This window comes from Taudactylus pleione, unplaced genomic scaffold (assembly GCF_031769625.1).
Source record: "Taudactylus pleione unplaced genomic scaffold, aTauple2 ptg000085l, whole genome shotgun sequence".
NCBI classification, from domain to species: Eukaryota; Metazoa; Chordata; class Amphibia; order Anura; family Myobatrachidae; genus Taudactylus; species Taudactylus pleione.
Genome location: NW_028284487.1, coordinates 9,461,517 through 9,476,268, shown reverse-complemented (window position 1 = coordinate 9,476,268; position 14,752 = coordinate 9,461,517). Strand labels below are relative to the sequence as shown.

At 35.4% G+C, this 14,752-nt stretch overlaps 9 non-coding genes across 9 annotated transcripts; all 9 read left to right on the top strand.

Moving 5' to 3' along the window:
* Window positions 1–938: 938 nt before the first annotated feature.
* On the top strand, window positions 939–1,010 carry TRNAQ-UUG (transfer RNA glutamine (anticodon UUG)). The gene has a single exon. It is a non-coding gene; the product is annotated as a tRNA-Gln (tRNA).
* Window positions 1,011–3,613: 2,603 nt separating this feature from the next.
* Window positions 3,614–3,685, top strand: TRNAQ-UUG (transfer RNA glutamine (anticodon UUG)). Its single transcript has one exon. It is a non-coding gene; the product is annotated as a tRNA-Gln (tRNA).
* An 820-nt stretch (window positions 3,686–4,505) lies between these two features.
* Window positions 4,506–4,577, top strand: TRNAQ-UUG (transfer RNA glutamine (anticodon UUG)). The gene has a single exon. It is a non-coding gene; the product is annotated as a tRNA-Gln (tRNA).
* An 820-nt stretch (window positions 4,578–5,397) lies between these two features.
* TRNAQ-UUG (transfer RNA glutamine (anticodon UUG)) lies at window positions 5,398–5,469 on the top strand. The gene has a single exon. It is a non-coding gene; the product is annotated as a tRNA-Gln (tRNA).
* A 1,712-nt stretch (window positions 5,470–7,181) lies between these two features.
* Window positions 7,182–7,253, top strand: TRNAQ-UUG (transfer RNA glutamine (anticodon UUG)). Its single transcript has one exon. It is a non-coding gene; the product is annotated as a tRNA-Gln (tRNA).
* An 820-nt stretch (window positions 7,254–8,073) lies between these two features.
* On the top strand, window positions 8,074–8,145 carry TRNAQ-UUG (transfer RNA glutamine (anticodon UUG)). Its single transcript has one exon. It is a non-coding gene; the product is annotated as a tRNA-Gln (tRNA).
* An 820-nt stretch (window positions 8,146–8,965) lies between these two features.
* Window positions 8,966–9,037, top strand: TRNAQ-UUG (transfer RNA glutamine (anticodon UUG)). The gene has a single exon. It is a non-coding gene; the product is annotated as a tRNA-Gln (tRNA).
* Window positions 9,038–13,420: 4,383 nt separating this feature from the next.
* Window positions 13,421–13,492, top strand: TRNAQ-UUG (transfer RNA glutamine (anticodon UUG)). The gene has a single exon. It is a non-coding gene; the product is annotated as a tRNA-Gln (tRNA).
* An 820-nt stretch (window positions 13,493–14,312) lies between these two features.
* Window positions 14,313–14,384, top strand: TRNAQ-UUG (transfer RNA glutamine (anticodon UUG)). Its single transcript has one exon. It is a non-coding gene; the product is annotated as a tRNA-Gln (tRNA).
* The last annotated feature ends 368 nt before the right edge of the window (window positions 14,385–14,752 follow it).

The following is a 14,752-nucleotide window of genomic DNA, read 5'->3' as shown; positions in this document are numbered from 1 at the left end:
TTCAAAGATCAGCTATATTGAGTAGAGGAAGAGTCTATAATAAAGGGTTCTATGGTGTAATGGTGAGCACTCTGGACTTCGAATCCAGTGATCTGAGTTCAAATCTTGGTGTGACCTAACTTTGTTCATTTTCCTTAAAGTTTAATTTTCAAAGATTCAGGATAACTTATCTATATTTAAACTTTGTATAAATCCTTTCAACTTCAGTGGTTTATTTACTCTAAACTTATTTTGAAACTGTTTCATATCAGTTTTCAACTGGAGAGTTGTTTGTCAAACATTTGGAAATAAGAAAAGTTGCAATAAGAATGCAGTGATCCATCACTTGTGCTATGGTTTTTAGATATTCTGGTTTTTAGAATTTGCTTCTTCAGTGTGCACTAATGAGAGTAAAGGTCTGGTCTTCTTCTCTTCTTAAAACTTAGTCCCGAGTAGATAAAATCACCAAGAAAATGTCCTGATTGATTAATTTGCCTTTGTATTTCTTAGATTTGCCATATTGCTATATTTGAGAAAAAGTTTTCTCTGTATGCCATATAGAAAAATGCTGCATTAGCCAAAGGATGACATTTTTGTTTATTCCTAACATGGATTTAAAAATTCTCTCTTTTGTTTATTTCTATGATGTTCTCTAGAAAGTTTCAAGGGCTGCTAACTCTAGCCAATGCCATGTATTGATCCCTGTCTTCATGCACTTTGTCGCTGGATAAAATACTTTATTGGCATTTCTTGTAGGACAACAAGAAAAAGCACATGGCCTATATCGGGATCAAACCTGTGATCTTGGCGTTATTAGCTCCACGCTCTAACCAACTGAGCAAACTGGCCATACATAAAAGCATCAGCAAACACAAAAATGCCAAATGTACCTAAAACAGGAGAACATTCAGTATTTCTAAGATCAGCTATATTGAGTAGAGGCAGATTCTATAATAAAGGGTTCTATGGTGTAATGGTGAGCACTCTGGACTTTGAATACAGTGATCCGAGTTCAAATCTCGGTGGGACCTAACTTTGTTCATTTTCCTTAAAGTTTAATTTTCAAAGTTTTAGGATAGCTTATCTATATTGAAACTTTCGATAAATCCCATCAACTTCAGTGGTTTCTTTACTCCAAACTAATTTTGAAACTGTTTCAAATCAGTTTTCAACTGGAGAGATGTTTGTCAAACATTTGGAAATAAGAAAATTTGCAATAAGAATGCAGTAATCCATCACTTGTGCTATGGTTTTTAGATATTCTGGTTTTTAGAAGTTACTTCTTCAGTGTGCACTAATTAGAGTAAAGGTCTGGTCTTCTTCTCTTCTTAAAACCTAGTCCCCAGTAGATTCAAAGACCAAAAAAAGTCCTGATTGATTAAGTTGCCTTTGCATTTCTTAGATGTGCCATATTGCAATATTTGAGAAAAAGTTTTCTCTGTATGCCATATAGAGAAATGCTGCATCAGCCAAAGGATGCCATTTTTGTTTATTCCTAACATGGATTTAAAAATTCTCTGTTTTGTATGTGTCTATGATGTTCTCTAGCAAGTTTCAAGGGCTGCTAACTCTAGCCAATGCCATGTGTTGATCCCAGTCTTCATGCACTTTGTTGCTGGATAAAATCCTTTCTTGGCATTTCTTGTAGGACAACAAGAAAAGCACAAGGCCTATATGGGGATCAAACCCATGACTTTGGCATTATTAGCTCCACGCTCTAACCAACTGAGTGAACCAGCCATACATAAAAGCATCAGCAAACACAAAAATGCCAAATGTACCTAAAACAGGAGAACATTCAGTATTTCAAAGATCAGCTATATTGAGTAGAGGAAGATTCTATAATAAGGGGTTCTATGGTGTAATGGTGAGCACTCTGGACTTTGAATCAAGTAATCCGAGTTCATATCTCGGTGGGACCTAACTTTGTTCATTTTCCTTAAAGTTTAATTTTCAAAGTTTTAGGATAGCTTATCTATATTGAAACTTTCTATAAATCCCATCAACTTCAGTGGTTTCTTTACTCCAAACTAATTTTGAAACTGTTTCAAATCAGTTTTCAACTGGAGAGATGTTTGTCAAACATTTGGAAATAAGAAAATTTGCAATAAGAATGCAGTAATCCATCACTTGTGCTATGGTTTTTAGATATTCTGGTTTTTAGAAGTTACTTCTTCAGTGTGCACTAATTAGAGTAAAGGTCTGGTCTTCTTCTCTTCTTAAAACCTAGTCCCCAGTAGATTCAAAGACCAAAAAAAGTCCTGATTGATTAAGTTGCCTTTGCATTTCTTAGATTTGCCATATTGCAATATTTGAGAAAAAGTTTACTCTGTATGCCATATAGAGAAATGCTGCATCAGCCAAAGGATGACATTTTTGTTTATTCCTAACATGGATTTAAAAATTCTCTGTTTTGTATGTGTCTATGATGTTCTCTAGCAAGTTTCAAGGGCTGCTATCTCTAGCCAATGCCATGTGTTGATCCCAGTCTTCATGCACTTTGTTGCTGGATAAAATCCTTTCTTGGCATTTCTTGTAGGACAACAAAAAAAAGCACATGGCCTATATGGGGATCAAACCCGTGACTTTGGCATTATTAGCTCCACGCTCTAACCAACTGAGTGAACCGGCCAAACATAAAAGCATCAGCAAACACAAAAATGCCAAATGTACCTAAAACAGGAGAACATTCAGTATTTCAAAGATCAGCTATATTGAGTAGAGGAAGAGTCTATAATAAAGGGTTCTATGGTGTAATGGTGAACACTCTGGACTTTGAATCCAGTGATCTGAGTTCAAATCTTGGTGTGACCAAACTTTGTTCATTTTCCTTAAAGTTTAATTTTCAAAGATTCAGGATAACTTATCTGTATTTAAACTTTGTATAAATCCCATGAACTGCAGTGGTTTCTTTACTCCAAACTAATTTTGAAACTGTTTCAAATCAGTTTTCAACTGGAGAGATGTTTGTCAAACATTTGGAAATAAGAAAATTTGCAATAAGAATGCAGTAATCCATCACTTGTGCTATGGTTTTTAGATATTCTGGTTTTTAGAATTTACTTCTTCAGTGTGCACTAATTAGAGTAAAGGTCTGGTCTTCTTCTCTTCTTAAAACCTTGTCCCCAGTAGATTCAATCACCAAAAAAGGTCCTGATTGATTAAGTTGCCTTTGCATTTCTTAGATTTGCCATATTGCTATATTTGAGAAAAAGTTTTCTCTGTATGCCATATAGAGAAATGCTGCATCAGCCAAAGGATGCCATTTTTGTTTATTCCTAACATGGATTTAAAAATTCTCTGTTTTGTATGTGTCTATGATGTTCTCTAGCAAGTTTCAAGGGCTGCTAACTCTAGCCAATGCCATGTGTTGATCCCAGACTTCATACACTTTGTTGCTGGATAAAATCCTTTCTTGGCATTTCTTGTAGGACAACAAGAAAAAGCACATGGCCTATATGGGGATCAAACCCGTGACCTTGGCATTATTAGCTCCACGCTCTAGCCAACTGAGTGAACCAGCCATACATAAAAGCATCAGCAAACACAAAAATGCCAAATGTACCTAAAACAGGAGAACATTCAGTATTTCAAAGATCAGCTATATTGAGTAGAGGCAGATTCTATCATAAAGGGTTCTATGGTGTAATGGTGAGCACTCTGGACTTTGAATCCAGTGATCTGAGTTAAAATCTTGGTGGGACCTAACTTTGTTCATTTTCCTTAAAGTTTAATTTTCAAAGTTTTAGGATAGCTTATCTATATTTAAACTTTCTATAAATCCCATCAACTGCAGTGGTTTCTTTACACCAAACTAATTTTGAAACTGTTTCAAATCAGTTTTCAACTGGAGAGATGTTTGTCAAACATTTGGAAATAAGAAAATTTGCAATAAGAATGCAGTAATCCATCACTTGTGCTATGGTTTTTAGATATTCTGGTTTTTAGAATTTACTTCTTCAGTGTGCACTAATTAGAGTAAAGGTCTGGTCTTCTTCTCTTCTTAAAACCTAGTCCCCAGTAGATTCAAAGACCAAAAAAAGTCCTGATTGATTAAGTTGCCTTTGCATTTCTTAGATTTGCCATATTGCAATATTTGAGAAAAAGTTTACTCTGTATGCCATATAGAGAAATGCTGCATCAGCCAAAGGATGACATTTTTGTTTATTCCTAACATGGATTTAAAAATTCTCTGTTTTGTATGTGTCTATGATGTTCTCTAGCAAGTTTCAAGGGCTGCTAACTCTAGCCAATGCCATGTGTTGATCCCAGTCTTCATGCACTTTGTTGCTGGATAAAATCCTTTCTTGGCATTTCTTGTAGGACAACAAAAAAAAGCACATGGCCTATATGGGGATCAAACCCGTGACTTTGGCATTATTAGCTCCACGCTCTAACCAACTGAGTGAACCGGCCAAACATAAAAGCATCAGCAAACACAAAAATGCCAAATGTACCTAAAACAGGAGAACATTCAGTATTTCAAAGATCAGCTATATTGAGTAGAGGAAGAGTCTATAATAAAGGGTTCTATGGTGTAATGGTGAACACTCTGGACTTTGAATCCAGTGATCTGAGTTCAAATCTTCGTGGGACCTAACTTTGTTCATTTTCCTTAAAGTTTAATTTTCAAAGATTCAGGATAACTTATCTGTATTTAAACTTTGTATAAATCCCATCAACTGCAGTGGTTTCTTTACTCCAAACTAATTTTGAAACTGTTTCAAATCAGTTTTCAACTGGAGAGATGTTTGTCAAACATTTGGAAATAAGAAAATTTGCAATAAGAATGCAGTAATCCATCACTTGTGCTATGGTTTTTAGATATTCTGGTTTTTAGAATTTACTTCTTCAGTGTGCACTAATTAGAGTAAAGGTCTGGTCTTCTTCTCTTCTTAAAACCTTGTCCCCAGTAGATTCAAACACCAAAAAAGGTCCTGATTGATTAAGTTGCCTTTGCATTTCTTAGATTTGCCATATTGCTATATTTGAGAAAAAGTTTTCTCTGTATGCCATATAGAGAAATGCTGCATCAGCCAAAGGATGCCATTTTTGTTTATTCCTAACATGGATTTAAAAATTCTCTGTTTTGTATGTGTCTATGATTTTCTCTAGCAAGTTTCAAGGGCTGCTAACTCTAGCCAATGCCATGTGTTGATCCCAGTCTTCATGCACTTTGTTGCTGGATAAAATCCTTTCTTGGCATTTCTTGTAGGACAACAAGAAAAAGCACATGGTCTATATGGGGATCAAACCCGTGACCTTGGCATTATTAGCTCCACGCTCTAACCAACTGAGTGAACCAGCCATACATAAAAGCATCAGCAAACACAAAAATGCCAAATGTACCTAAAACAGGAGAACATTCAGTATTTCAAAGATCAGCTATATTGAGTAGAGGCAGATTCTATAATAAAGGGTTCTATGGTGTAATGGAGAGCACTCTGGACTTTGAATCCAGTAATCCGAGTTCATATCTCGGTGGGACCTAACTTTGTTCATTTTCCTTAAAGTTTAATTTTCAAAGTTTTAGGATAGCTTATCTATATTGAAACTTTCTATAAATCCCATCAACTTCAGTGGATTCTTTACTCCAAACTAATTTTGAAACTGTTTCAAATCAGTTTTCAACTGGAGAGATGTTTGTCAAACATTTGGAAATAAGAAAATTTGCAATAAGAATGCAGTAATCCATCACTTGTGCTATGGTTTTTAGATATTCTGGTTTTTAGAAGTTACTTCTTCAGTGTGCACTAATTAGAGTAAAGGTCTGGTCTTCTTCTCTTCTTAAAACCTAGTACCCAGTAGATTCAAAGACCAAAAAAAGTCCTGATTGATTAAGTTGCCTTTGCATTTCTTAGATTTGCCATATTGCAATATTTGAGAAAAAGTTTACTCTGTATGCCATATAGAGAAATGCTGCATCAGCCAAAGGATGACATTTTTGTTTATTCCTAACATGGATTTAAAAATTCTCTGTTTTGTATGTGTCTATGATGTTCTCTAGCAAGTTTCAAGGGCTGCTATCTCTAGCCAATGCCATGTGTTGATCCCAGTCTTCATGCACTTTGTTGCTGGATAAAATCCTTTCTTGGCATTTCTTGTAGGACAACAAAAAAAAGCACATGGCCTATATGGGGATCAAACCCGTGACTTTGGCATTATTAGCTCCACGCTCTAACCAACTGAGTGAACCGGCCAAACATAAAAGCATCAGCAAACACAAAAATGCCAAATGTACCTAAAACAGGAGAACATTCAGTATTTCAAAGATCAGCTATATTGAGTAGAGGAAGAGTCTATAATAAAGGGTTCTATGGTGTAATGGTGAACACTCTGGACTTTGAATCCAGTGATCTGAGTTCAAATCTTGGTGTGACCAAACTTTGTTCATTTTCCTTAAAGTTTAATTTTCAAAGATTCAGGATAACTTATCTGTATTTAAACTTTGTATAAATCCCATCAACTGCAGTGGTTTCTTTACTCCAAACTAATTTTGAAACTGTTTCAAATCAGTTTTCAACTGGAGAGATGTTTGTCAAACATTTGGAAATAAGAAAATTTGCAATAAGAATGCAGTAATCCATCACTTGTGCTATGGTTTTTAGATATTCTGGTTTTTAGAATTTACTTCTTCAGTGTGCACTAATTAGAGTAAAGGTCTGGTCTTCTTCTCTTCTTAAAACCTTGTCCCCAGTAGATTCAATCAGCAAAAAAGGTCCTGATTGATTAAGTTGCCTTTGCATTTCTTAGATTTGCCATATTGCTATATTTGAGAAAAAGTTTTCTCTGTATGCCATATAGAGAAATGCTGCATCAGCCAAAGGATGCCATTTTTGTTTATTCCTAACATGGATTTAAAAATTCTCTGTTTTGTATGTGTCTATGATGTTCTCTAGCAAGTTTCAAGGGCTGCTAACTCTAGCCAATGCCATGTGTTGATCCCAGACTTCATGCACTTTGTTGCTGGATAAAATCCTTTCTTGGCATTTCTTGTAGGACAACAAGAAAAAGCACATGGCCTATATGGGGATCAAACCCGTGACCTTGGCATTATTAGCTCCACGCTCTAGCCAACTGAGTGAACCAGCCATACATAAAAGCATCAGCAAACACAAAAATGCCAAATGTACCTAAAACAGGAGAACATTCAGTATTTCAAAGATCAGCTATATTGAGTAGAGGCAGATTCTATCATAAAGGGTTCTATGGTGTAATGGTGAGCACTCTGGACTTTGAATCCAGTGATCTGAGTTAAAATCTTGGTGGGACCTAACTTTGTTCATTTTCCTTAAAGTTTAATTTTCAAAGTTTTAGGATAGCTTATCTATATTTAAACTTTCTATAAATCCCATCAACTGCAGTGGTTTCTTTACTCCAAACTAATTTTGAAACTGTTTCAAATCAGTTTTCAACTGGAGAGATGTTTGTCAAACATTTGGAAATAAGAAAATTTGCAATAAGAATGCAGTAATCCATCACTTGTGCTATGGTTTTTAGATATTCTGGTTTTTAGAATTTACTTCTTCAGTGTGCACTAATTAGAGTAAAGGTCTGGTCTTCTTCTCTTCTTAAAACCTAGTCCCCAGTAGATTCAAAGACCAAAAAAAGTCCTGATTGATTAAGTTGCCTTTGCATTTCTTAGATTTGCCATATTGCAATATTTGAGAAAAAGTTTACTCTGTATGCCATATAGAGAAATGCTGCATCAGCCAAAGGATGACATTTTTGTTTATTCCTAACATGGATTTAAAAATTCTCTGTTTTGTATGTGTCTATGATGTTCTCTAGCAAGTTTCAAGGGCTGCTAACTCTAGCCAATGCCATGTGTTGATCCCAGTCTTCATGCACTTTGTTGCTGGATAAAATTCTTTCTTGGCATTTCTTGTAGGACAACAAAAAAAAGCACATGGCCTATATGGGGATCAAACCCGTGACTTTGGCATTATTAGCTCCACGCTCTAACCAACTGAGTGAACCGGCCAAACATAAAAGCATCAGCAAACACAAAAATGCCAAATGTACCTAAAACAGGAGAACATTCAGTATTTCAAAGATCAGCTATATTGAGTAGAGGAAGAGTCTATAATAAAGGGTTCTATGGTGTAATGGTGAACACTCTGGACTTTGAATCCAGTGATCTGAGTTCAAATCTTGGTGGGACCTAACTTTGTTCATTTTCCTTAAAGTTTAATTTTCAAAGATTCAGGATAACTTATCTGTATTTAAACTTTGTATAAATCCCATCAACTGCAGTGGTTTCTTTACTCCAAACTAATTTTGAAACTGTTTCAAATCAGTTTTCAACTGGAGAGATGTTTGTCAAACATTTGGAAATAAGAAAATTTGCAATAAGAATGCAGTAATCCATCACTTGTGCTATGGTTTTTAGATATTCTGGTTTTTAGAATTTACTTCTTCAGTGTGCACTAATTAGAGTAAAGGTCTGGTCTTCTTCTCTTCTTAAAACCTTGTCCCCAGTAGATTCAATCACCAAAAAAGGTCCTGATTGAATAAGTTGCCTTTGCATTTCTTAGATTTGCCATATTGCTATATTTGAGAAAAAGTTTTCTCTGTATGCCATATAGAGAAATGCTGCATCAGCCAAAGGATGCCATTTTTGTTTATTCCTAACATGGATTTAAAAATTCTCTGTTTTGTATGTGTCTATGATTTTCTCTAGCAAGTTTCAAGGGCTGCTAACTCTAGCCAATGCCATGTGTTGATCCCAGTCTTCATGCACTTTGTTGCTGGATAAAATCCTTTCTTGGCATTTCTTGTAGGACAACAAGAAAAAGCACATGGCCTATATGGGGATCAAACCCGTGACCTTGGCATTATTAGCTCCACGCTCTAACCAACTGAGTGAACCAGCCATACATAAAAGCATCAGCAAACACAAAAATGCCAAATGTACCTAAAACAGGAGAACATTCAGTATTTCAAAGATCAGCTATATTGAGTAGAGGCAGATTCTATAATAAAGGGTTCTATGGTGTAATGGAGAGCACTCTGGACTTTGAATCTAGTGATCCGAGTTCAAATCTCGGTGGGACCTAACTTTGTTCATTTTCCTTAAAGTTTAATTTTCAAAGTTTTAGGATAGCTTATCTATATTTAAACTTTCTATAAATCCCATCAACTGCAGTGGTTTCTTTACTCCAAACTAATTTTGAAACTGTTTCAAATCAGTTTTCAACTGGAGAGATGTTTGTCAAACATTTGGAAATAAGAAAATTTGCAATAAGAATGCAGTATTCCATCACTTGTGCTATGGTTTTTAGATATTCTGGTTTTTAGAATTTACTTCTTCAGTGTGCACTAATTAGAGTAAAGGTCTGGTCTTCTTCTCTTCTTAAAACCTAGTCCCCAGTAGATTCAATCACCAAAAAGGTCCTGATTGATTTAGTTGCCTTTGCATTTCTTAGATTTGCCATATTGCAATATTTGAGAAAAAGTTTCTCTGTATGCCATATAGAGAAATGCTGCATCAGCCAAAGGATGACATTTTTGTTTATTCCTAACATGGATTTAAAAATTCTCTGTTTTCTATGTGTCTATGATGTTCTCTAGCAAGTTTCAAGGGCTGCTAACTCTAGCCAATGCCATGTGTTGATCCCAGTCTTCATGCACTTTGTTGCTGGATAAAATCCTTTCTTGGCATTTCTTGTAGGACAACAAGAAAAGCACAAGGCCTATATGGGGATCAAACCCGTGACTTTGGCATTATTAGCTCCACGCTCTAACCAACTGAGTGAACCAGCCATACATAAAAGCATCAGCAAACACAAAAATGCCAAATGTACCTAAAACAGGAGAACATTCAGTATTTCAAAGATCAGCTATATTGAGTAGAGGAAGAGTCTATAATACAGGCTTCTATGGTGTAATGGTGAACACTCTGGACTTTGAATCCAGAGATCTGAGTTCAAATCTTGGTGTGACCTAACTTTGTTCATTTTCCTTAAAGTTTAATTTTCAAAGATTCAGGATAACTTATCTGTATTTAAACTTTGTATAAATCCCATCAACTGCAGTGGTTTCTTTACTCCAAACTAATTTTGAAACTGTTTCAAATCAGTTTTCAACTGGAGAGATGTTTGTCAAACATTTGGAAATAAGAAAATTTGCAATAAGAATGCAGTAATCCATCACTTGTGCTATGGTTTTTAGATATTCTGGTTTTTAGAATTTACTTCTTCAGTGTGCACTAATTAGAGTAAAGGTCTGGTCTTCTTCTCTTCTTAAAACCTTGTCCCCAGTAGATTCAATCACCAAAAAAGGTCCTGATTGATTAAGTTGCCTTTGCATTTCTTAGATTTGCCATATTGCTATATTTGAGAAAAAGTTTTCTCTGTATGCCATATAGAGAAATGCTGCATCAGCCAAAGGATGCCATTTTTGTTTATTCCTAACATGGATTTAAAAATTCTCTGTTTTTTATGTGTCTATGATGTTCTCTAGCAAGTTTCAAGGGCTGCTAACTCTAGCCAATGCCATGTGTTGATCCCAGTCTTCATGCACTTTGTTGCTGGATAAAATCCTTTCTTGGCATTTCTTGTAGGACAACAAGAAAAGCACAAGGCCTATATGGGGATCAAACCCATGACTTTGGCATTATTAGCTCCACGCTCTAACCAACTGAGTGAACCAGCCATACATAAAAGCATCAGCAAACACAAAAATGCCAAATGTACCTAAAACAGGAGAACATTCAGTATTTCAAAGATCAGCTATATTGAGTAGAGGAAGATTCTATAATAAAGGGTTCTATGGTGTAATGATGAGCACTCTGTACTTTGAATTCAGCGATCCGAGTTCAAATCTCGGTGGGACCTAACTTTGTTAATTTTCCTTAAAGTTTAATTTTCAAAGTTTTAGGATAGCTTATCTATATTGAAACTTTCTATAAATCCCATCAACTTCAGTGGTTTCTTTACTCCAAACTAATTTTGAAACTGTTTCAAATCAGTTTTCAACTGGAGAGATGTTTGTCAAACATTTGGAAATAAGAAAATTTGCAATAAGAATGCAGTAATCCATCACTTGTGCTATGGTTTTTAGATATTCTGGTTTTTAGAAGTTACTTCTTCAGTGTGCACTAATTAGAGTAAAGGTCTGGTCTTCTTCTCTTCTTAAAACCTAGTCCCCAGTAGATTCAAAGACCAAAAAAAGTCCTGATTGATTAAGTTGCCTTTGCATTTCTTAGATGTGCCATATTGCAATATTTGAGAAAAAGTTTTCTCTGTATGCCATATAGAGAAATGCTGCATCAGCCAAAGGATGACATTTTTGTTTATTCCTAACATGGATTTAAAAATTCTCTGTTTTGTATGTGTCTATGATGTTCTCTAGCAAGTTTCAAGGGCTGCTAACTCTAGCCAATGCCATGTGTTGATCCCAGTCTTCATGCACTTTGTTGCTGGATAAAATCCTTTCTTGGCATTTCTTGTAGGACAACAAGAAAAGCACAAGGCCTATATGGGGATCAAACCCATGACTTTGGCATTATTAGCTCCACGCTCTAACCAACTGAGTGAACCAGCCATACATAAAAGCATCAGCAAACACAAAAATGCCAAATGTACCTAAAACAGGAGAACATTCAGTATTTCAAAGATCAGCTATATTGAGTAGAGGAAGATTCTATAATAAGGGGTTCTATGGTGTAATGGTGAGCACTCTGGACTTTGAATCAAGTAATCCGAGTTCATATCTCGGTGGGACCTAACTTTGTTCATTTTCCTTAAAGTTTAATTTTCAAAGTTTTAGGATAGCTTATCTATATTGAAACTTTCTATAAATCCCATCAACTTCAGTGGTTTCTTTACTCCAAACTAATTTTGAAACTGTTTCAAATCAGTTTTCAACTGGAGAGATGTTTGTCAAACATTTGGAAATAAGAAAATTTGCAATAAGAATGCAGTAATCCATCACTTGTGCTATGGTTTTTAGATATTCTGGTTTTTAGAAGTTACTTCTTCAGTGTGCACTAATTAGAGTAAAGGTCTGGTCTTCTTCTCTTCTTAAAACCTAGTCCCCAGTAGATTCAAAGACCAAAAAAAGTCCTGATTGATTAAGTTGCCTTTGCATTTCTTAGATTTGCCATATTGCAATATTTGAGAAAAAGTTTACTCTGTATGCCATATAGAGAAATGCTGCATCAGCCAAAGGATGACATTTTTGTTTATTCCTAACATGGATTTAAAAATTCTCTGTTTTGTATGTGTCTATGATGTTCTCTAGCAAGTTTCAAGGGCTGCTATCTCTAGCCAATGCCATGTGTTGATCCCAGTCTTCATGCACTTTGTTGCTGGATAAAATCCTTTCTTGGCATTTCTTGTAGGACAACAAAAAAAAGCACATGGCCTATATGGGGATCAAACCCGTGACTTTGGCATTATTAGCTCCACGCTCTAACCAACTGAGTGAACCGGCCAAACATAAAAGCATCAGCAAACACAAAAATGCCAAATGTACCTAAAACAGGAGAACATTCAGTATTTCAAAGATCAGCTATATTGAGTAGAGGAAGAGTCTATAATAAAGGGTTCTATGGTGTAATGGTGAACACTCTGGACTTTGAATCCAGTGATCTGAGTTCAAATCTTGGTGTGACCAAACTTTGTTCATTTTCCTTAAAGTTTAATTTTCAAAGATTCAGGATAACTTATCTGTATTTAAACTTTGTATAAATCCCATCAACTGCAGTGGTTTCTTTACTCCAAACTAATTTTGAAACTGTTTCAAATCAGTTTTCAACTGGAGAGATGTTTGTCAAACATTTGGAAATAAGAAAATTTGCAATAAGAATGCAGTAATCCATCACTTGTGCTATGGTTTTTAGATATTCTGGTTTTTAGAATTTACTTCTTCAGTGTGCACTAATTAGAGTAAAGGTCTGGTCTTCTTCTCTTCTTAAAACCTTGTCCCCAGTAGATTCAATCACCAAAAAAGGTCCTGATTGATTAAGTTGCCTTTGCATTTCTTAGATTTGCCATATTGCTATATTTGAGAAAAAGTTTTCTCTGTATGCCATATAGAGAAATGCTGCATCAGCCAAAGGATGCCATTTTTGTTTATTCCTAACATGGATTTAAAAATTCTCTGTTTTGTATGTGTCTATGATGTTCTCTAGCAAGTTTCAAGGGCTGCTAACTCTAGCCAATGCCATGTGTTGATCCCAGACTTCATACACTTTGTTGCTGGATAAAATCCTTTCTTGGCATTTCTTGTAGGACAACAAGAAAAAGCACATGGCCTATATGGGGATCAAACCCGTGACCTTGGCATTATTAGCTCCACGCTCTAGCCAACTGAGTGAACCAGCCATACATAAAAGCATCAGCAAACACAAAAATGCCAAATGTACCTAAAACAGGAGAACATTCAGTATTTCAAAGATCAGCTATATTGAGTAGAGGCAGATTCTATCATAAAGGGTTCTATGGTGTAATGGTGAGCACTCTGGACTTTGAATCCAGTGATCTGAGTTAAAATCTTGGTGGGACCTAACTTTGTTCATTTTCCTTAAAGTTTAATTTTCAAAGTTTTAGGATAGCTTATCTATATTTAAACTTTCTATAAATCCCATCAACTGCAGTGGTTTCTTTACACCAAACTAATTTTGAAACTGTTTCAAATCAGTTTTCAACTGGAGAGATGTTTGTCAAACATTTGGAAATAAGAAAATTTGCAATAAGAATGCAGTAATCCATCACTTGTGCTATGGTTTTTAGATATTCTGGTTTTTAGAATTTACTTCTTCAGTGTGCACTAATTAGAGTAAAGGTCTGGTCTTCTTCTCTTCTTAAAACCTAGTCCCCAGTAGATTCAAAGACCAAAAAAAGTCCTGATTGATTAAGTTGCCTTTGCATTTCTTAGATTTGCCATATTGCAATATTTGAGAAAAAGTTTACTCTGTATGCCATATAGAGAAATGCTGCATCAGCCAAAGGATGACATTTTTGTTTATTCCTAACATGGATTTAAAAATTCTCTGTTTTGTATGTGTCTATGATGTTCTCTAGCAAGTTTCAAGGGCTGCTAACTCTAGCCAATGCCATGTGTTGATCCCAGTCTTCATGCACTTTGTTGCTGGATAAAATCCTTTCTTGGCATTTCTTGTAGGACAACAAAAAAAAGCACATGGCCTATATGGGGATCAAACCCGTGACTTTGGCATTATTAGCTCCACGCTCTAACCAACTGAGTGAACCGGCCAAACATAAAAGCATCAGCAAACACAAAAATGCCAAATGTACCTAAAACAGGAGAACATTCAGTATTTCAAAGATCAGCTATATTGAGTAGAGGAAGAGTCTATAATAAAGGGTTCTATGGTGTAATGGTGAACACTCTGGACTTTGAATCCAGTGATCTGAGTTCAAATCTTCGTGGGACCTAACTTTGTTCATTTTCCTTAAAGTTTAATTTTCAAAGATTCAGGATAACTTATCTGTATTTAAACTTTGTATAAATCCCATCAACTGCAGTGGTTTCTTTACTCCAAACTAATTTTGAAACTGTTTCAAATCAGTTTTCAACTGGAGAGATGTTTGTCAAACATTTGGAAATAAGAAAATTTGCAATAAGAATGCAGTAATCCATCACTTGTGCTATGGTTTTTAGATATTCTGGTTTTTAGAATTTACTTCTTCAGTGTGCACTAATTAGAGTAAAGGTCTGGTCTTCTTCTCTTCTTAAAACCTTGTCCCCAGTAGATTCAAACACCAAAAAAGGTCCTGATTGATTAAGTTGCCTTTGCATTTCT